The sequence below is a fragment of the Arachis hypogaea genome, chromosome 11 (assembly GCF_003086295.3).
Source record: "Arachis hypogaea cultivar Tifrunner chromosome 11, arahy.Tifrunner.gnm2.J5K5, whole genome shotgun sequence".
NCBI lineage: Eukaryota > Viridiplantae > Streptophyta > Magnoliopsida > Fabales > Fabaceae > Arachis > Arachis hypogaea.
Genome location: NC_092046.1, coordinates 102,060,762 through 102,082,205, shown reverse-complemented (window position 1 = coordinate 102,082,205; position 21,444 = coordinate 102,060,762). Strand labels below are relative to the sequence as shown.

The window sequence follows — 21,444 nt, the reverse complement described above, 5'->3', positions numbered from 1 at the left end:
CTAGTTTATTATAAATAGGACCTTTTACTATTGTATTAGGTATCTTTTGATCATCTTAGGATCTTAGGATCATCTTTGAACGCATTGTTCTTAGACCATAGGGGCTGGCCACACGGCCATGCCTGGACCTTCACTTATGTATTTTCATACGGTAGAGTTTCTACACTCCATAGATTAAGGTGTGGAGCTCTGCTGTTCCTCAAAGATTAATGCAAAGTACTACTGTTTTCTATTCAATTCTTCTTATTTCGCTTCTAAGATATCCATTCGCACCCAAGAACGTGATGAAGGTGATGATTATGTGTGACGCTCATCATCCTTCTCCCTTATGAACGCGTGCCTGACAAACACTTCTGTTCTACATGAATTAAGCTAGAATGAGTATCTCTTAGATCTCCTAACCAGAATCTTCGTGGCGTAAGCTAGAATGATGGCGGCATTCAAGAGAATCCGGAAGGTCTAAACCTTGTCTGTGGTATTTTGAGTAGGATTCAATGATTGAATGACTGTGACGAGCTTCAAACTCGCGAGTGCTGGGCGTTAGTGACAGACGCAAAAGGAGGGTGAATCCTATTCCAGCATGATCGGGAACCGACAGATGAATAGCCGTGCCGTGACAGGGTGCGTGAGCATATTATTCACTGAGAGGAGGGGATGTAGCCACTGACAACGGTGATGCCCTTGCATACAGCCAGCCATGGAAAGGAGTAAGACTGATTGGATGAAGATAGCAGGAAAGCAGAGGTTCAGAGGAACGAAAAGCATCTCCATTCGCTTATCTGAAATTCCTACCAATGATTTACATAAGTATCTCTATCCCTATTTTATTATATAATATTCGAAAACAACATTATCACTTTATATCCGCCTGACTGAGATTTACAAGGTGACCATAGCTTGCTTCATACTAACAATCTCCGTGGGATTCGACCCTTACTCACGTAAGGTATTACTTGGACGACCCAGTGCACTTGCTGGTTAGTTGTATCGAAGTTGTGACATATTATGAATTAAGATCAGAGCACCAAGCTTTGGAGCCATTACCAGGAATTGTTTGAGCCTGGAGATCACAATTTCGTGCACCAAGTTTTTGGCGCCGTTGCCGGGGATTGTTTGAGTTTGGACAACTGACGGTTCATCTTGTTGCTCAGATTGGGTAACTTTCTTTTCGTTTTCTTTTCAAAAATCTTTCAAAAATATTTTCAAAAAAAAAATTTTTCTCTTTTGTTTTCGAAAAAAATAAAAATAAAAATGTTTTCAAAAATTTTCTTCAGAATTTTTAAGAATGAATTCTAGTGTTTCATGATGATTTGTTGAATCCTGGCTGGCTGTAAGCCATGTCTAATTTTTGGACTGGGGTTTCAACTTACCATCACAAATGAAGAGATTCTCACACACTTAGTTGTTCTATACATGAAAAGTATCCATATCTGCTGAAGCTTGGCTGGCCATTGGCCATGTCTAGTGTTTTGGACTGGAGCTTTCATTGAAAGCTTGGCTGGCTAGTGAGCCATGTCTAATTCCTGGACTGAAGATTTAGACTAACATGGCAAGATTCCTGGAATTCATATTAAAAATTTTGGAATCCTTATTTTTTCTTTTTCATATTATTTTCGAAAAAAAAAATCCAAAAAAAAAATTAGAAAATCATAAAAATCAAAAATATTTTTGTGTTCTTGTTTGAGTCTTGAGTCATGTTATAAGTTTGGTGTCAATTGCATATGCATCTTGCATTTTTTCGAAAATATCATGCATTCATAGTGTTCTTCATGATCTTCAAGTTGTTCTTGGTAAGTCTTCTTGTTTGATCTTGATGATTTTTTGTTTTGTGTCTTTTCATGTTTATCATATGCATTCTTGAATTCTTAGTGCCTAAGCATCAAAGAATTCTAAGTTTGGTATCTCGCATGTTTTCCTTGCATTAAAGATTTTTCAAAATTGTGTCTTGATGTTCATCATGACATTCAAAGTGTTCTTGGTGTTCATCTTGACATTCATAGCATTCTTGCATGCATTCATTGTTTTGATCTAAAAATTTCATGCATTGCATATTTTTCATGTTTTTCATAAAAATTTCAAAAATCAAAAAAATATCTTTTCCTTTTTCTCTCATCAAATTCGAAAATTTGGATTGACTTTTTCAAAAATTTTTAAAATCAAGTTGTTGCCAATGAGTCAAATCAAATTTTCAATTTGAAAATCTTATCTTTTTCAAAATCTTTTTCAAAAATCAAATCTTTTTCAAAATTCTTAGTTATTTTCGAAAATTCCAAAAATATTTTTCAAAAATCTTTTCTTATTTTATATTTTCGAAAATAACATAATCAATTAATTTTTTGATTCAAAAATTTGAAGTTTGTTACTTGCTTGTTAAGAAAGATTCAAACTTTAAGTTCTAGAATCATATCTTGTGATTTCTTATGAATCAAGTCATTAATTGTGATTTTAAAAATCAAATCTTTTTCAAAACTAATTTCTATCATATCTTTTCAAAAATATCTTCTCATCTTATCTTTTTCAAATATCTTTTCAAAATATCTTTCCTAACCTCCTAACTACTTATCTTCTCAAAATTGGTTTTCAAAATTTGTTTCAACTAACTAACTAACTTTTTGTTTATTTCTTAACTTTTTCAAAACCACCTAACTAATTCTCCCTTTCTAATTTTCGAAAATACCTCCCCCTTTTTCAAAAATTTCTTTTTTATTTACTAATTATTTTTATTTTTATTTTTATTTTAAAAAAAAAATTTTCGAAAAAAATACTAACAATTTTCAAAAAACCAATTTTCAAAAATCACTAACCCTTTTTCAAAATAATTTTCGAAAATTATTCCTCCCCCATCTCATTCTATTTATTCATTCATATCCTAACATCTCATCTCACATCTCTTCCATTCGTACAGTTGCATTTCTTCTTTTACATCACGTGCTTTGTCTCCCCCTCTTTTCTTCCACTCACAAAGGGATCCCTATACTGTGGTATAAAGGATCTCTATTATTATTATTATTTTTCTGTCCATTCTTCCTTGTCATATGAGCAGGAGCAAGGATAAGAGCATTCTTGTGGAAGCAGATCCAGAACCTGAAAGGACTCTGAAGAGAAAATTAAGAGAAGCTAAAATACAACAATTCAGAGATAACCTTTCAGAAATTTTCGAACAGGCAGAAGAGATGGCAGCCGAAAATAATAATAATGTAAGGAAGATGCTTGGTGACTTTACTGCACCTAATTCCAATTTACATGGAAGAAGCATCTCCATTCCTGCCATTGGAGCAAACAACTTTGAGCTGAAACCTCAATTAGTTTCTCTGATGCAGCAGAACTGCAAGTTTCATGGACTTCCATCTGAAGATCCTTTTCAGTTCTTAACTGAATTCTTGCAGATATGTGATACTGTAAAGACTAATGGAGTAGATCCTGAAGTCTACAGGCTCATGCTTTTCCCTTTTTCTGTAAGAGACAGAGCTAGATTATGGTTGGATTCTCAACCCAAAGATAGCCTGAACTCTTGGGATAAGCTGGTCACGGCTTTCTTAGCCAAGTACTTTCCTCCTCAAAAGCTGAGCAAGCTTAGAGCTGATGTTCAAACCTTCAGACAGAAAGAAGGTGAATCTCTCTATGAAGCTTGGGAAAGATACAAACAGTTGACCAAAAAGTGTCCTTCTGACATGCTTTCAGAATGGACCATCCTGGATATATTCTATGATGGTTTATCTGAGCTATCAAAGATGTCACTGGACACTTCTGCAGGTGGATCCATTCACCTAAAGAAAATGCCTGCAGAAGCTCAAGAACTCATTGACATGGTTGCTAATAACCAGTTCATGTACACTTCTGAAAGGAATCCTGTGAATAATGGGACGCCTATGAAGAAGGGAGTTCTTGAGGTTGATACTCTGAATGCCATATTGGCTCAGGATAAAATATTGACTCAGCAAGTCAATATGATCTCTCAGAGTCTGCATGGAATGCAAGCTGCATCCAACAGTACTCAAGAGGCTTCTTCTGAAGAAGAAGCTTATGATCCTGAGAACCCTGCAATAGCAGAGGTAAATTACTTAGGTGAACCTTATGGAAACACCTATAACTCAACATGGAGAAATCATCCAAATTTCTCATGGAAGGATCAAAAGCCTCAACAAGGCTTTAATAATGGTGGAAGAAACAGGTTTAGCAATAGCAAGCCTTTTCCATCATCAACTCAGCAACAGACAGAGACCTCTGAACAAAATGCTTCTAATTTAGCAAATCTAGTCTCTGATCTATCTAAGGCCACTGTAAGTTTCATGAATGAAACAAGGTCTTCCATTAGAAATTTGGAAGCACAAGTGGGCCAGTTGAGTAAAAGGATCACTGAAATCCCTCCTAGTACTCTCCCAAGCAATACAGAAGAGAATCCAAAAGGAGAGTGCAAGGCCATTGACATAAGCGCCATGGCCGAACCTGTGAGGAGAGGAGAGGACGTGAATCCCAAGGAGGAAGACCTCCTGGGACGTCCAGTGATCAATAAGGAGCTTCCCTTTGGGAAACCAAAGGACTCTGAGGCTCATCTAGAGACCATAGAGATTCCATTGGACCTCCTTATGCCCTTCATGAGCTCTGATGAATATTCTTCTTCTGAAGAGAATGAGGATGTTACTGAAGAGCAAACTGCCAAGTTTCTTGGTGCAATCATGAAGCTGAATGCCAAATTATTTGGCATTGATGCTTGGGAAGTTGAACCTCCCTTGTTCATCAATGAACTAAGTGATCTGGATCAACTGACATTGCCTCAGAAGAGACAGGATCCTGGAAAGTTCATAATACCCTGTACCATAGGCACCATGATCTTTAAGGCTCTGTGTGACCTTGGTTCAGGAATAAACCTCATGCCCCTCTCTGTAATAGAGAAATTGGGAATTTATGGGGTGCAAGCTGCTAAAATCTCACTAGAGATGGCAGACAGCTCAAGAAGACAGGCTTATGGACAAGTAGAAGATGTATTAGTAAAGGTTGAGGGCCTTTACATACCTACTGATTTCATAGTCCTGGACACTGGAAAGGAAGAGGATGAATCCATCATCCTAGGAAGACCTTTCCTGGCCACAGCAAGAGTTGTGATTGATGTTGACAGAGGTGAAATAGTCCTTCAATGGAATGAGAACTCCCTTGTATTCAAAACTCAAGGATCTCCCTCTGCAACCATGGAGAGGAAGCAGGAAAAGCTTCTCTCCAAGCAGAGTCAACCAGAGCCCCCACAGTCAAACTCTAAGTTTGGTGTTGGGAGGCCACAACCAAACTCTAAGTTTGGTGTTAAACTCCCATATCCAAACTCTAAGTTTGGTGTTGGAAAGTCCCAACAAAGCTCTGCACATCTGTGAGGCTCCATGAGAGCCCACTGTCAAGCTATTGACATTAAAGAAGCGCTTGTTGGGAGGCAACCCAATGTTTATCTAATTCTTATTTTTATTGTTTTTCATGTTTTCTTAGGTTCATGATCATGTGGAGTCACAAAATAAATAGAAAAATTGAAATCGGAATAAAAAAACAGCAGAAGAAAAATCACACCCTGGAGGAGCATCTGTCTGGCGTTCAGCGCCAGAACAGAGCATGGTTCTGGCGCTGAACGCCCAAAATGGGCAGCTTCTGGGCGCTGAACGCCAGAACAGGCATGGTTCTGGCGTTCAACGCCAGAAATGGCACACAAATGGGCGTTGAACACCCAAAATGGCCACCAACCTGGCGCTGAACGCCCAGAGTTGGGTACAAAGGCATTTTTACATGCCTAATGGGTGCAGGGATGTAATTCCTTGAACACCTCAGGATCTGTGGACCCCACAGGATCCACTCAGGATCTGTGGACCCCACAGGACCCACTCAGGATCTGTGGACTCCACAGGATCCACTCAGGATCTGTGGACCCCACAGGATCCCCACTACCTCCACTCACTTCTTCTCACCACTCTCTTTCACACAACCCCATAAACACTCTTCCCTAAAAACCCCTCACCAATCACCTCCATCCCTCTTTCCCACTAAACCTTCACCACTCACATCCACCCACTCTTCCCAATAAACCTACCTCATAAACTCCACCTACCTTCAAAATTCAAAACCAATTTCCCACCCAAACCCACCCATATGGCCGAAACCTTCCCCCCCTTCCCTTCCCTATATAAAGCCCTCCATTCTTCATCAAATTCACACCACACACTCCTCTTGGCCGAAACCACATCTCCCTCTCCCTCTCCATATTTCTTCTTCTTCTTCTTCTTCTATTCTTTTGTTTATTGCTCGAGGGCGAGCAATATTCTAAGTTTGGTGTGGTAAAAGCATAGCTTTTTTTGTTTTTCCATTACCATTGATGGCATCTAAGACCGGAGAATCCTCTAGAAGAGGGAAAGGGAAGATAAAAGCTTCCACATCCGAGTCATGGGAAATGGAAAGGTTCATCTCCAAAGCCCATCAAGACCACTTCTATGATGTTGTGGCCAAGAAGAAGGTGATCCCTGAGGTCCCTTTTAAACTCAAAAGAAATGAGTATCCGGAGATCCGACATGAAATTCAAAGAAGAGGTTGGGAAGTTCTAACAAATCCCATCCAACAAGTCGGCATCCTAATGGTTCAAGAGTTCTATGCCAATGCATGGATCACCAAGAACCATGATCAAAGTAAGAACCCGGATCCAAAGAACTATGTTACAATGGTTCGGGGGAAATACTTAGATTTTAGTCCGGAAAATGTGAGGTTGGCGTTCAACTTGCCATACATGGAAGAGAACGCACGCCCCTACACAAGGAGAGTCAACTTTGATCAAAGGTTGGACCAAGTCCTTATGGACATATGTGTAGAAGGAGCTCAATGGAAGATTGACTCCAAAGGCAAGCCGGTTCAACTAAGAAGATTGGACCTCAAGCCTATAGCTAGAGGATGGTTGGAGTTTATTCAATGCTCAATCATTCCCACTAGCAACCGGTCTGAAGTTACTATAGACCGGGCCATCATGATCCATAGTATCATGATTGGAGAAGAGGTGGAAGTTCATGAGATTATACCTCAAGAACTCTACAAGGTGGCTGACAAGTCCTCCACCATGGCAAGGTTAGCCTTTCCTCACCTCATTTGCCACCTATGCAATTTAGCTGGGATTGACATAGAGGGAGATATCCTCATTAAAGAGGAAAAGCCCATCACTAAGAAAAAGATGGAGCAAGCAAGAGAGCCCAGTCATGGAGCTCAAGAGGCACAAGAAGCTCATCACCATGAGATTCCGGAAATGCCTCAAATGCACTTTCCTCCACAAAACTATTGGGAGCACATCAACACCTCCTTAGAAGAATTGTGTTCCAATATGGGACAACTAAGGGTGGAACATCAAGAGCACTCCATCATGCTTCATGAAATAAGAGAAGATCAAAAAGCAATGAGGGAGGAGCAACAAAGACAAGGAAGAGACATAGAAGAGCTCAAGGACATCATTGGTTCCTCAAGAAGGAAACGCCACCATCACTAAGGTGGATTCATTCCTTGTTCTTCTTTCTTCTGTTTTTCATTTTCTATGTTATGTGCTTATCTATGTTTGTGTCTTCATTACATGATCATTAGTAGTAGTAACTTTGTCTTAAAGTTATAAATGTCCTATGAATCCATCACCTCTCTTAAATGAAAAATGTTTTAATTCAAAAAGAACAAGAAGTACATGAGTTTCGAATTTATCCTTGAACTTAGTTTAATTATATTGATGTGGTGACAATGCTTCTTGTTTTCTGAATGTATGATTGAACAGTGCATATGTCTTTTGAAGTTGTTGTTTAAGAATGTTAAATATGTTGGCTCTTGAAAGAATGATGACTAGGAGACATGTTATTTGATAATCTGAAAAATCATAAAAATGATTCTTGAAGCAAGAAAAAGCAGCAAAAAAACAAAGCTTGCAGAAAAAAAAAAAATTTTTTAGGCGAAAAATAAAATAGAAAGAAAAAGAAAAAGCAAGCAGAAAAAGCCAATAACCCTTAAAACCAAAAGGCAAGGGCAAATAAAAAGGATCCCAAGGCTTTGAGCATCAGTGGATAGGAGGACCTAAAGGAATAAAATCCTGGTCTAAGCGGCTAAACCAAGCTGTCCCTAACCATGTGCTTGTGGCGTGTAGGTGTCAAGTGAAAACTTGAGACTGAGCGGTTAAAGTCAAGATCCAAAGCAAAAAAAAAGAGTGTGCTTAAGAACCCTGGACACCTCTAATTGGGGACTTTAGCAAAGCTGAGTCACAATCTGAAAAGGTTCACCCAATTATGTGTCTGTGGCATTTATGTATCCGGTGGTAATAATGGAAAACAAAGTGCTTAGGGCCACGGCCAAGACTCATAAAGAAGCTTTGTTCAAGAATCATCATACTGAACTAGGAGAGTCAATAACACTATCTGAACTCTAAGTTCCTATAGATGCCAATCATTCTGAACCTCAATGGATAAAGTGAAATGCCAAAACTATTTAAGAGGCAAAAAGCTATAAGTCCCGCTCATATGATTGGAGCTATGTTTCATTGATAGTTTGGAATTTATAGTATATTCTCTTCTTTTTATCCTATTTGATTTTCAGTTGCTTGGGGACAAGTAACAATTTAAGTTTGGTGTTGTGATGAGCGGATAATTTATCGGCTTTTTGACATTGTTTTTAGTAGGTTTTTAGTAGGATCTAGTTACTTTTAGGGATGTTTTTCTTAGTTTTATGTTAAATTCACATTTCTGGACTTTACTATGAGTTTGTGTGTTTTTCTGTGATTTCAGGTATTTTCTGGCTGAAATTGAAGGACTTGAGCAGAAATCAGATTCAGAGGTTGAAAAAGGACTGCTGATGCTGTTGGATTCTGACCTCCCTGCACTCAAAGTGGATTTTCTGGAGCTACAGAAATCGAAATGGCGCGCTTCCAATTGCGTTGGAAAGTAGACATCCAGGGCTTTCCAACAAAATATAATAGTCCATACTTTGGCCAAGAATTGACGACATAAACTGGCGTTCAAGCCAGCCTTCTGCCCAAATCTGGAGTCCAGCGCCAGAAAAGGATCCAAAACCAGAGTTGAACGCCCAAACTGGCATAGAAACTGGCGTTCAACTCCACAAATGGCCTCTGTACGTGCTACACTTAAGCTCAGCCCAAACACACACCAAGTGGGCCCCGGAAGTGGATTTATGCATCAATTACTTACTCATGTAAACCCTAGTGACTAGTTTATTATAAATAGGACCTTTTACTATTGTATTAGGTATATTTTGATCATCTTAGGATCTTAGGATCATCTTTGAACGCATTGTTCTTAAACCATAGGGGCTGGCCACACGGCCATGCCTGGACCTTCACTTATGTATTTTCATACGGTAGAGTTTCTACACTCCATAGATTAAGGTGTGGAGCTCTGCTGTTCCTCAAAGATTAATGCAAAGTACTACTGTTTTCTATTCAATTCTTCTTATTTCGCTTCTAAGATATCCATTCGCACCCAAGAACGTGATGAAGGTGATGATTATGTGTGACGATCATCATCCTTCTCCCTTATGAACGCGTGCCTGACAAACACTTCTGTTCTACATGAATTAAGCTAGAATGAGTATCTCTTAGATCTCCTAACCAGAATCTTCGTGGCGTAAGCTAGAATGATGGCGGCATTCAAGAGAATCCGGAAGGTCTAAACCTTGTCTGTGGTATTCTGAGTAGGATTCAATGATTGAATGACTGTGACGAGCTTCAAACTCGCGAGTGCTGGGCGTTAGTGACAGACGCAAAAGGAGGGTGAATCCTATTCCAGCATGATCGGGAACCGACAGATGAATAGCCGTGCCGTGACAGGGTGCGTGAGCATATTATTCACTGAGAGGAGGGGATGTAGCCACTGACAACGGTGATGCCCTTGCATACAGCCAGCCATGGAAAGGAGTAAGACTGATTGGATGAAGATAGCAGGAAAGCAGAGGTTCAGAGGAACGAAAAGCATCTCCATTCGCTTATCTGAAATTCCTACCAATGATTTACATAAGTATCTCTATCCCTATTTTATTATATAATATTCGAAAACAACATTATCACTTTATATCCGCCTGACTGAGATTTACAAGGTGACCATAGCTTGCTTCATACCAACAATCTCCGTGGGATTCGACCCTTACTCACGTAAGGTATTACTTGGACGACCCAGTGCACTTGCTGGTTAGTTGTATCGAAGTTGTGACATATTATGAATTAAGATCAGAGCACCAAGCTTTGGAGCCATTACCAGGAATTGTTTGAGCCTGGAGATCACAATTTCGTGCACCAGCGTGGCACGCCAGACCCTGGGCGTGCCACGCTAGTACAAAGCTCCAGAGAAGCAACAATGGAGAACACTAAAGGGGCGTCGCACACCAGGCTGGGCGTGTCACGCCTAAGCCATCACCCACTGTGGGCGTGCCACTTGAGCCAAGGGGCGTGGCATGCCAGCTCATCACCCTAGGAGGAACCACCACTATGGCGTGCAAATTAATATCGAAGGCGTGGCACGCCAGCCCCAAGAAGTCACTTGGACGTGCCACTTGAGGAACCAGGCGTGGCACGCCAAGCTTGAGAAGTCTACAAATGTATAGGCGTGCCACTTGAACAGTATGGCATGACACGTTGGTACAAAATTTTAGAGAAAGGAGTTGAAGGCCATATAGGTCTGGGCATGCCACTTGAGGTCGAAGGCATGGCACGCCAGGCTCATAATCTCACTTAGGCGTGCCACTTGAGCGACCAGGCGTGGCACGCCAATGCACAAAGAGGCCAAAGAAAGGGCTGGGCGTGCCACTTGGTATCAAAGGCGTGGCACGCCAGTCTAGGAATCTCACTACGGCGTGCCACTTGAGTGCTGGGCGTGGCACGCCAGCTGCTGGAACCAAGGCAAGATTAAGGGCGTGGCACGCCAGCCTTTAGGCATGGCACGCTGGTACAAGTTTCCAGAGAGAATGAAGGAGGCAAAACATATGGGCATGCCACTTGGTGTCGAAGGCGTGGCACGCCACCCACTACTCCTCACTTAGGCGTGCCACTTGAACCCCAGGCGTGGCACGCCATTGTCATTCAGAAATTAAGAGCCATTGGGGCGTGCCACTTGAGTTCATGGCGTGGCACGCCAAACAGAAGGATCACTTGCCTCCAAAGGGCGTGGCATGCCAGACATTGGGCATGCCACGTTAGTTCAACTTTCTAGAGAGCTTAATCAAGTGTACAACAAGGGCGTGGCATGCCATACCCTGGGCATGCCACGCTAGTTCAAGTCTCCTGAGGCAAGAAAAAGAGGAAAAAGGCTAGGGCGTGCCACTTGGTATCGAAGGCGTGGCACGCCATGCTACATGGGCATTAAAAGACCCTGGGCGTACCACTTGAGCTCGAAGGTGTCGCACGCCAAGGGTGTTTCTAAAGAAGAGCGTGCCACTTGAGGGACTGGGCATGGCACGCCAAGCCAAAAGTACTGAAGAAGGGGTTAAGCAGTTAGGAAGACTAGTTTTGGATTCACTTTTACACTTCATCATCTTCTTTACTTTGGAATACTTTTCTTTGAGCTATGATTAGCTAAATTCCCCCTCATTGAGAGAGGGAGCTCTGTTGTACTTAACGGATTGATGATAGTGAAATTCTTCTTCTCTTCATCTTCTCTTTGATTTGCTAGAAGGAATTTCGTTTCTAATGCTTAGTGTTCAATTATCTTGAGAAAGAGATTGAATGCAAAATGGGTTTCATGGGAACCTTGGGAAAGGAAACATGAAACCATGCTTGAAATCCCTTCTCACACTTGAGTAGGATCTGGGTTTTGGTGTTTGGATTTGGTGACATATAATCCTCCCTCTACTTGGACCTAAGATGATGTGTGGTATAATCAGGGACCAAGCATATCTCTCTTCATGAACAATTAGACCAAGGAATTGGCTATTGATCAAGATCTGAGAGATTGAGTCACCAAGGGATTGGGGCTCAATCAATCATGATTGACAAGAGGTCAATGAGTTGCATAATTGAAGAGGATATAAGCTGAAATTGATCCAAAGAGACAACATCTCCTGATCTCAATGAATTTCCCCATTCTTATCTACCACTTTCTTTATAGCTTGCTTTTACATTCTGCAATTCCCCATTCCCATTTACAATTAAGCCATTTATGATTTTGTACTTTACATTCTGTCATTTCCATTTCTACACTTTATTGCTTCCCTTTACATTTTAGCCATTTACATTTCTGTCATTTATAATTCTACAAATCACAATCTATCTGTTCCACTTGACTAATTCATCAATTGATTAAAACTGCTCAAATTTGCCAATCTCTGTGGATACGATCCCACTCCACTGTGGGTTATTACTTGATGACAATTTTGGTGCGCTTGCCAAAAGAACTGATTCACCATTTTTTGAATGGGGTGTGAATTAAACTCATCAAGTTTTATGGCGCCGTTGCCGGGGATTAATTGTGATTAACAAACTACCGGTTGGTTGATTACCTAGATTAGACACTTTTTTCTTTCTTTTTGTTTTTGTTTTTGTCATTTAATTTCTTTTTATTTTCTCTTGCTACTAAGGTGTTTGTGTTATTGCCTCACTAAGAATCCCTCATCTGTGACAATGTGGATTCTAATTTCTTTTGGTGATTATTGTTTGAGACAGAGCATTTTGTAAGTAAGAATGGAGTCTACCTCATCTTTTGATCAATCATGTCATATGGGATATTGCCCACCACCACAAAATGATTCTAGTCAAATGAAATGGAATACCTCCCAGAGCCACAAAATAGTTCATATTGTTATAACAACTATAGAAATTTTGGCTTTGGAAGGAATTTTAATGCTGCATACCCCATTCTTCAAGGACAATCATCTTGTAATTGTCCAACCTATGCACCTCCATAAAATCTTCTAGAATTTGCAATAGAAGAACTCTCCAAGAGATATCTCTTCATTGCCCAACTCAGTGAGTTTTTAAGGCAAAATGTAAAAGAGGTGATTGAAGATATAGAATTCTCAAGGAGAAATCAAGAAGAGCAAATGAAATAATTGGCACAATATTTTGTTGCTGAACCAACCAATGTCTTCCCTTGGCCAAGGGAAGAATATCATGCCATCAGGATAAGAAGTGGAGAAGTGCTTAATGAAGGTGAAAAATGAGGAATTGGTAGAGCAAGAGAAAGAGATCCTTGTACCAAGTGAGCCACCATTCCAAGATGTTCTTGATAAAGAGGATACTCCAACCATCTCACAACACCCAAGTTCGAAAAATAAAGAAGTGAAGGCAATCAACCAAAACACTGGAATGAGGATTGTGACCAAGATACAAAGGACAACATTCATAAAGAAGAAAAGGTCAACTACAAACAATCCAACCCCTGCCCCAACAAGCAAAGAAAATCAAGCAAATAACGAAAGAAAGCTTGTTAGGAAGAGGCCTACACAGGGGACATCAACTTGCTCTTCTCTCCCCTTGAGGTCATTCCTCTTGAAAAATTGGAAGAAGAGGAAGAAAGTTGAGAACAACATGTCAAGCTAATGACACTAAAAGAGCGCTTGTTGGGAGGCAACCCAACTGTAGGTAACATTTTCTTTCTTTGCTTAGTTTACTTTCAATAATTTGGCATTTGATTGCATTCTAAGTTTGGTGTTTCCATGCAACAATTTAATTTTCAATTTTCACTGGGTACTTGCATCATGCTAAAATGAAAGTGTCACACTAAGTTTGGTGTTGTCACTTATCTTTCATGCTATGTACCATGCACACCACTTATTAATGCAATCATATTGCCTCTGTTTTTTCTTGTGCCTTTATGGTGATTCTTAATTTTGCTTGCTTAAACACATGTACTACTAACACTCTATTGTTTAAGACATTCATGAACTATCATAAACTCCATCACCACTATTTTATTTGTTGCTTGAGGATAAGCAATCATTCTAAATTTGGTGTGGGAAGGGGAAAAATATGAGGAAAGTGACAACAACAATGAAGATGAACTACAAGGTGGTAAAGTTTTTTTTCCTCTTATTTGTTTCCAGTACATTTAAATTGCATGATTGTCTTCTATTTCCTTTATATACATGTGTGTTATGAATAAGCATAGCTTGATTGTTGAATTGGAACATGTTGCTATGATATTATGACTACCATCTTGAGCTTTGTGAGTTCAAAAGCAATTTAGTTTCATGATCATAAACAAACAAGGTCATTAAAGAAGAACTTAGCATGAGCTTATATGTATTGGGAAGCTAGCATGATTATTGTTGCTCAATTGCATTTGAATTTGTTTGATTGAAGTTTTCATCTAGGACATTTTATGAAATTTTTGAAATCATGAAAACCTTGAAGAAGCAAATGCAAATAAGGCAAGAAAAAGAAAAGGGAAAGAATGAGAAAGCTGAAGGCTCTGAGTACCAATGACAATTCATTTGTTAAGTACTTGTGGTGTTTATGTATCAAGCAAAAAGCTTGAAAACAAAACACTTAGAGTCAAGGCTAGGCTCAAGTGCAAAACCACTCCCTTAAAGCTCAAGGCTCTGAGCATCAATGATTAGAGAGTAAAGAAAAGAAACAAATGAGCTTAAAGAGTCCTCTAATTAAATGCTTGTGGTGCTTATGTATCAAGTGGTAATACTTGAAAACAAAGCATTTAGAGTCGTAGCTTTCAACACATGGTGCAAAGCACCAAAAAAATAAGCTAAGAAAAGAATGAAAAGCTTGTTTCAAGGAAGGAACATAAAGAAAAAGATTTCATAAAATGAGCTAGATAGAAGCATCAATCATTTGAATATCTTTTGTAATTGTAGCATGCATAAGAAACTAGCCAACCATGAGCATAAAAATTGCTACTCTTCTCACCTTGGTTTGCCAAATTTTATTGCATGATTCTTTATTTGCTTGAGGACAAGCAAAGTTTAAGTTTGGTGTTGTGATGACTGTGCATCATGTATCCTTTTTCTTATCTAAAATGGCCATAAAAGAGCATAATCTCATTAAAACAATGCAATTTCATGAACCAAATGATATATATTATGGTACATTACTTTAAAATGGGTTTGTGCTGAATTTCAGGTGAAAAGAGCAACAAAAAGGGAAGAAAACAACAAATAAAGTTGGGAGTGTGAAGATGTGCGTGCCACTTGAAGCTCTGGGCGTGGCACGCCAAGCTTTTGAACCAACTCTCAACAATGGACGTGCCACTTGAAGCTCTGAGTGTGGCACGCCAGGCCAACATTCCAGCAAAGAAGGTTGAAGAATTTTACATGGGCGTGCCACTTGAAGCTCTGGGCATGGCACGCCAAGTTTTGAAGCCAAATCTCAAAGAGGGCGTGCCACTTGGAGCTCTGAGCGTGGCATGACAAGTTATGAAGCCAAGATCTCAAAGAGGGCGTGCCACTTGGTGTTTTGGGCATGGCACACCAGGCTTAAGTTCCAGAGGAGTAATTTTGAGCACCACTATGGGCGTGGCACGCCAAGCATTGGGCGTGGCACGTTGGGGCATATGCCAGCCTGACCTCCTCTCATTCCAATGAAGATATCTTGAGCTACACAACTTCAAATAAGGTGATTCTAGTGCCATTAGAAAGTAGACATCCAGGGCTTTCCAACCATATATAACACTTTATGATAGACACTAGAATTGAGGAAGATATTGACCCCGAAAACATAGGGAGCAAAACACGTCACTGCAGAGTTACCAGCCTAACCTCTTCATCTTCAAAGGAACATAACTTGAGTTGTAGAGGTTCCAATGATGTGATCTTGGTGGCGTTGGAAAGCTAACATCAAGAGCTTTCCAACGATATATAACACTCTAGGGTGGACGTTAAAAATAGAGGTGAAAAAGGCCATTATTTCAGCGTTGCAAAATCTGGGCCTGCCACTTGACATCGAAGGCATGGCACGCCAGCCCTGTTTTCATAATGGGCGTGGCACGCCAAGTTCTGGGTGTGGCACACCAGTTCCAATGGCCAGAGAGGAGATTTTGGTGAATCATTGAAGGCGTGGCACGCCGGGCGACCTGACAGACTGACCTATCCACCTTCAAATGGGTATAACTTGAGTTACAGAAGTCCAAATGAGTTGATTCCAAAGGCGTTGGAAAGCTAACATCCAGGGCTTTTCAACAATATATAATACTTTATAGTGTACATTCATTTTGAGACCCAACCAACTCCATACTTTCAACATTGCAAAGTGGGTCATACTCCAAACGGCAAAATCAAGTGGGAGTGGCACTTAAAACCACACACCAACTTCTCCCTGCAGTCCCCAACCTTCAATCAAGTCTACTCTAACTCTCATTCAAGCCACACTTATCAATCAATCAAGGCTACAAGAAGAATCTAGAATAGTTTATTTTCATTTCATTGTAATTTGCTTTTAATTTCATTTAAGTTTGTAATTAGGAGAGCCTATATAAAGGCCTTAGTTTCATAGAATGAGTCATGGCTGGATTGGGGGAAGTCTTCAGACCCTCTCTATTCACCATCAATTCTTTCTATTTTCTTTCTTACTTTGTAAATGATTTAGTTATGAATTACTAACTCTTTCCATTGGGAAAGAGAGCTCTATTATTTTTCAATGGATTGATTTGTTTTTATTCTTCTTCTTCTCTTCATCTCTTTTTGATTTACTAGAAAGAATTTCGTTCTTCATGATAGCATTTAATTATCTTGGAAAAGAGATTGAATGTAATTGGGTTTTATGGGAACTTTGGAAGAGGAAACATAAAACCATGCTTGAAATTTTTTTTCTCACACTAGAATAGGATTTGGGTTTTGGTGTTTGGATATGGTGACATATAATCCTCCCTCTACTTGAACCTAGGAAAGTGTGTGGTATAATCAGGGAATAAGCTTCATCTCTTCTCATGAGCAATTAGACCAAGGAATTGGCTATTGTTCAAGATTTGAGAGATTGAGTCACCAAGGGATTGGGGCTCAATCAATCAATCATGAAACTCATTGACCTCTTGGCAATCATGATTGGGTGGAGTTTGGCGGATATAGTAGGCATCAGCCCTCAAGTTTGTGAGCACTGGATATTTCTAGAAGAGGGAGCAAGGCCTGTCCGTCAACCTCAAAGGCGGTTGAATCCCACCATCTTGGGAGTTGTCAAGAAAGAAGTGACCAAGCTGCTTGAAGTTGATATCATCTATCCCATCTCAGATAGTGAATAGGTCAGCCCAGTACAAGTGATGCCCAAAAAGTCTGGAGTCACAATAGTGAAGAATGAGCTTAGAGAGCTCCTGACAACTAGTGTGCAGAATTCCTGGAGGGTGTGCATTGATTATAGGCACCTCAACCCGGCTACTCGCAAGGATCACTACCCCTTGCCATTCATTGATCAAATTCTTGATCGCTTGTCAGGTAAATCACACTACTGCTTTTTAGATGGTTACACTGGGTATTTTCAAATTCATATAGCTCCTGAAGATAAGGAAAAGACTACTTTTACATGTCCCTTTGGAACGTATGCATACAAGAGGATGCCTTTTGGCTTATGTAATGCACCGGCTACTTTCCAAAGGTGCATGATGAGTATTTTCTCAGATCTTAATGAGAGCTGTATGGAAGTTTTCATGGATGACTTTAGTGTGTATGGTGATTCATTTAACCTTTGCTTGGATAGTTTAGCTAGAGTATTAGACAGGTGTGTTAGTTCAAACCTTGTATTAAATTTTAAAAAATGTCATTTTATGGTAAAACAAGGCATTGTTGTAGGACACATTATTTCTAATACTGGTATTTCTGTAGATCCAGTAAAGGTGGATGTCATTTCTAGTTTACCTTAGCCTTCTCTGTGAGGGAAGTTCATTCGTTCCTTGGTCATACAGGTTTCTACTGGAGATTTATCAAGGACTTCAGTAAGGTAGCATATCCTTTATCCAGACTGCTACAGAAGGATGTTGAGTTCGAGCTGAGTGAGGATTGCATGAGTGCGTTTGATAAGCTAAAGATCGCCTTAACTCAAGCTCCGATTGTGAGAGAACCAGACTGGAGCCAGCCATTTGAGATTATGTGTCATGCCTCCAACCATGCAGTAGGAGCGGCGCTGGCTCAGTGCGAAGGTAAGGACCCTTTTATCATTGCTTATGCTTCTAAAACCTTAGACGCTGCTCAGTCTAATTATACTACCATTGAAAAAGAGCTTCTGGCTATAGTTTTTGCTTTGGATAAATTCTGAGCCTACTTACTTGGTACTAAAGTGGTAGTATACTCAGACCATGCAGCTCTAAAATATTTGTTAGCTAAAAAAGAGTCCAAACCAAGGTTAAAACGTTGGATATTGCTGCTGCAAGAATTTGATTTAGAAATCAAAGATAGGAGTGGTTCCCAGAATTTAGTGGCGGACCACTTGAGTCGCCTAGAGCACATCAAGAATGACTCCACTCCTATCAACGATGCTTTCCCATTTGATATCTTGCATGCAATATCTGAAGTAGTTCCTTGGTATGCACCTATAGCTAATTATCTAGTTAGTCATACCTTCCCTCCCAATTTTACTAAGCATCAAAGGGACAAGCTGAAAAGCGAGTCCAAATATTATATATGGGATGACCCCTATTTATGGAGGTATGGTGCTAACCAGATAATTAGAAGGTGTGTGCCTCAATTAGAATTCCAGTCAATTTTAGAGGCCTGCCACTCCTCTGAGAGTAGTGGATATTTTGGTCCTCAAAGAACAGCTAGAAAAATTTTAGACTGTGGATTCTGGTGGCCTACTCTTTTTAAGGATGCTACTACCTTATGTAAATCTTGTCCATCATGCCAAAGGTTTGGGAATATATCCAAGAAGGATGGGATGCCCCAACAACTTATGTTATTCTGTGAAATTTTTTATGTTTGGGGCATTGACTTCATGGGTCCATTTCCAAACTCTAGTGGTTTTTTATATATATTGTTAGCGGTAGATTATGTTTCTAAATGGGTGGAAGCAATTCCTGCCTGTACTGATGATGCTAACACTGTTGTCTCTTCTGTTAGAAATCATATTATATGTCGCTTTGGATCACCACGAGCAATCGTGAGTGATCAAGGCACTCATTTTTGTAACAGAAGATTGACAACTCTACTGAAGAAACATGGCATTGTTCACAAGGTAGCAACAGCTTACCATCCTCAGACCAATGGACAAGCCGAGGTGTCTAACAGAGAGTTAAAGCGCATCTTAGAGAAGATAGTCAAACCTCATAGGAAGGACTGGAGCACCAGACCTGTAGATGCACTTTGGGCTTATCGGACAGCATACAAGACACCCATAGGAATGAGTCCCTTCCGCCTAGTCTACGGAAAGGCTTGTCACCTCCTAGTGGAGGTGGAGCACAAGGCTTTCTGGGCTGTAAGGGAATGCAACATGGGATATGACAAGGCTGGTGCTGAAAGGAAGCTGCAACTAGCAGAACTGGAGAACCTTCGACTCGAAGCATATGACAACTCCAGGCTATACAAAGAGAAAGTGAAGGCAGTGCATGACAAACATATCAAGAGAAGAGCTTTCCGACCTGGGGAGCTGGTTCTCCTTTACAACTCACGGTTGAGACTCATGCCAGGCAAGCTGCGTTCAAGATGGGAAGGACCCTATAGAGTAGAAAAGGCAGAGCTATACGGAGTATTCCATCTGAGTCATCCCTCAAGTTCTAAATTCATCAAGATCAATGGACATCGCTTAAAGCTGTATCATGGTGAGAAGATGAAGAATACCAAGGAGCTAGAGATCTTCCTCTTGGAGGATCCATCAATAGAAGAAGACTGAACTTGTGGACCATCCAACTTAAGGACGTAAAAGAAAAATGCTAGGTGGGAGACAACCCACCATGGTACGATCTTTCATTTTTATTCTTAGCTATATTTTATTTTGTTTTTATCAGTATTCATTCATACTTTTTGCATAATCATCTGCATTCTGGATTCTGCAAAAAAAAAAAAGCATTCGACGTGCAAGCGTCAGCAACACGTACATATCTTATCTGAATGCGTGAATAATAGGAATTGACCTAAGAGTTGGGCAGGAGTGGCGCTGGAAGTGTGCTTTGCGCACAAGCAAGTCCACGCATACACGTACCTCACGCGTAAGCCTCCATAATGCGTACGCGTGACCCTGAAAATCGGCGTAAAAGGGTGTTTGGCCTGAGAGTTGTGTTGGTGTGGGGCTGGAACTGTGCTAGACGCACAACCCCATCACGTGTACGCTTCCTTGATGCGTGCGCGTCAGTTTCACTCTGTGGTTATCCACGCGTGCGCGTACCCGATGCGCACGCGTCGTATGTGTTTTTGGCTCTCACGCATTTCAACCTGAGAGTTGTGCGTGCGTAGGGCTGCCTTCGCGCGATTCGCACAACCAAAGGCACGCGCATGCGTGCCAGACGCTTACGCGTCATAATCCACATTGCGCGAGCCACGCGTATGCGTGTGGTACGCGTACACGTCGCATGCGACGCATAATTAAACCAGTTCGCCGCCAGATTTCACTTATCCCCTTCCCCAATCCTAATTATTTTTCAATCTTATTTCTTTTCCCCTCTTTCTTCTTCTTTCCTTATTCCTTCTTATTTTCTACTACTTTCTTCTTCCCTTTTTCATCTTCTACATCAGGTTTCTTTTCTTCCTCTCCTCGACTCTTTCATTCTTCTTTAAATTATTACATTTATCTATTTTTCTTTCTTCTCAAATATTTTTCTTTTAGCTTATTTATTCATGGTTTCTTTTTCTTTCTTTTTCATGCATTTCTATGTTGGTGTTGGAGCTTTATTTGGATGTTACCTTCTTATATTTGAACTTGTGGATACTATGAGGAGTCATTTGACAATTGACATGTAATTTTGGCTCTCATATACATTTAGATACATTATTTTCATTCCTATTATCACTTGCCCACCAAGTGTTTGTGAAAAGCTCTTATGGCATTTTGAATCCTATTTTGTTTTACTCTTTTACTTTAATGCCTCTTTTTCACAACACTTGGACTCCACATGTATTTGGGATTACCATTCACAATTGTCATTATCCAAGTGCTCTTTAATTTGGAACCTTTACTAATCGATGCTTGAGTTATGCTTCTCATGCCTATTACTTGCATGCCATTAACCCTCTTGCATCTAATTACTATGCATTGCCTTTTTGCTTTTAATTGATGTCTTACCTACATGTTGTAGCTATCATGTATTTAAGCTATTATCTTTTCTTTGGCATTCATTATCACTTGAAATTTCCACCTTTTGGTTTTTAGTTCTCTATATTTAACTTTCTTCCTCCTTCCTTCTTCCTTAGGCTTGGGTACCAAGAAAGGAAAAGAGAAGGCTACTGACAAGACACCAGCAAGCAGAGGAACCAAGCGACAACCGGCCAAAGCGCCACCCTCTACTAGCGTCAAGCCACCAACAAAGTGGGTGAAGAGGATCATTAAAGTTGATGAAGCAAAAAAAGCATTCCCCGCCCGGGACTCCAAACGGTTCA

The 21,444-nt window shown here is 40.3% G+C and overlaps 1 non-coding gene across 1 annotated transcript; it reads right to left on the bottom strand.

Annotated features, from left to right (window-relative positions):
- Positions 1 to 3,569: 3,569 nt before the first annotated feature.
- Positions 3,570 to 3,677, bottom strand: LOC112725566 (small nucleolar RNA R71). Its single transcript, XR_003164666.1, has one exon. It is a non-coding gene; the product is annotated as a small nucleolar RNA R71 (small nucleolar RNA).
- Positions 3,678 to 21,444: the final 17,767 nt, after the last annotated feature.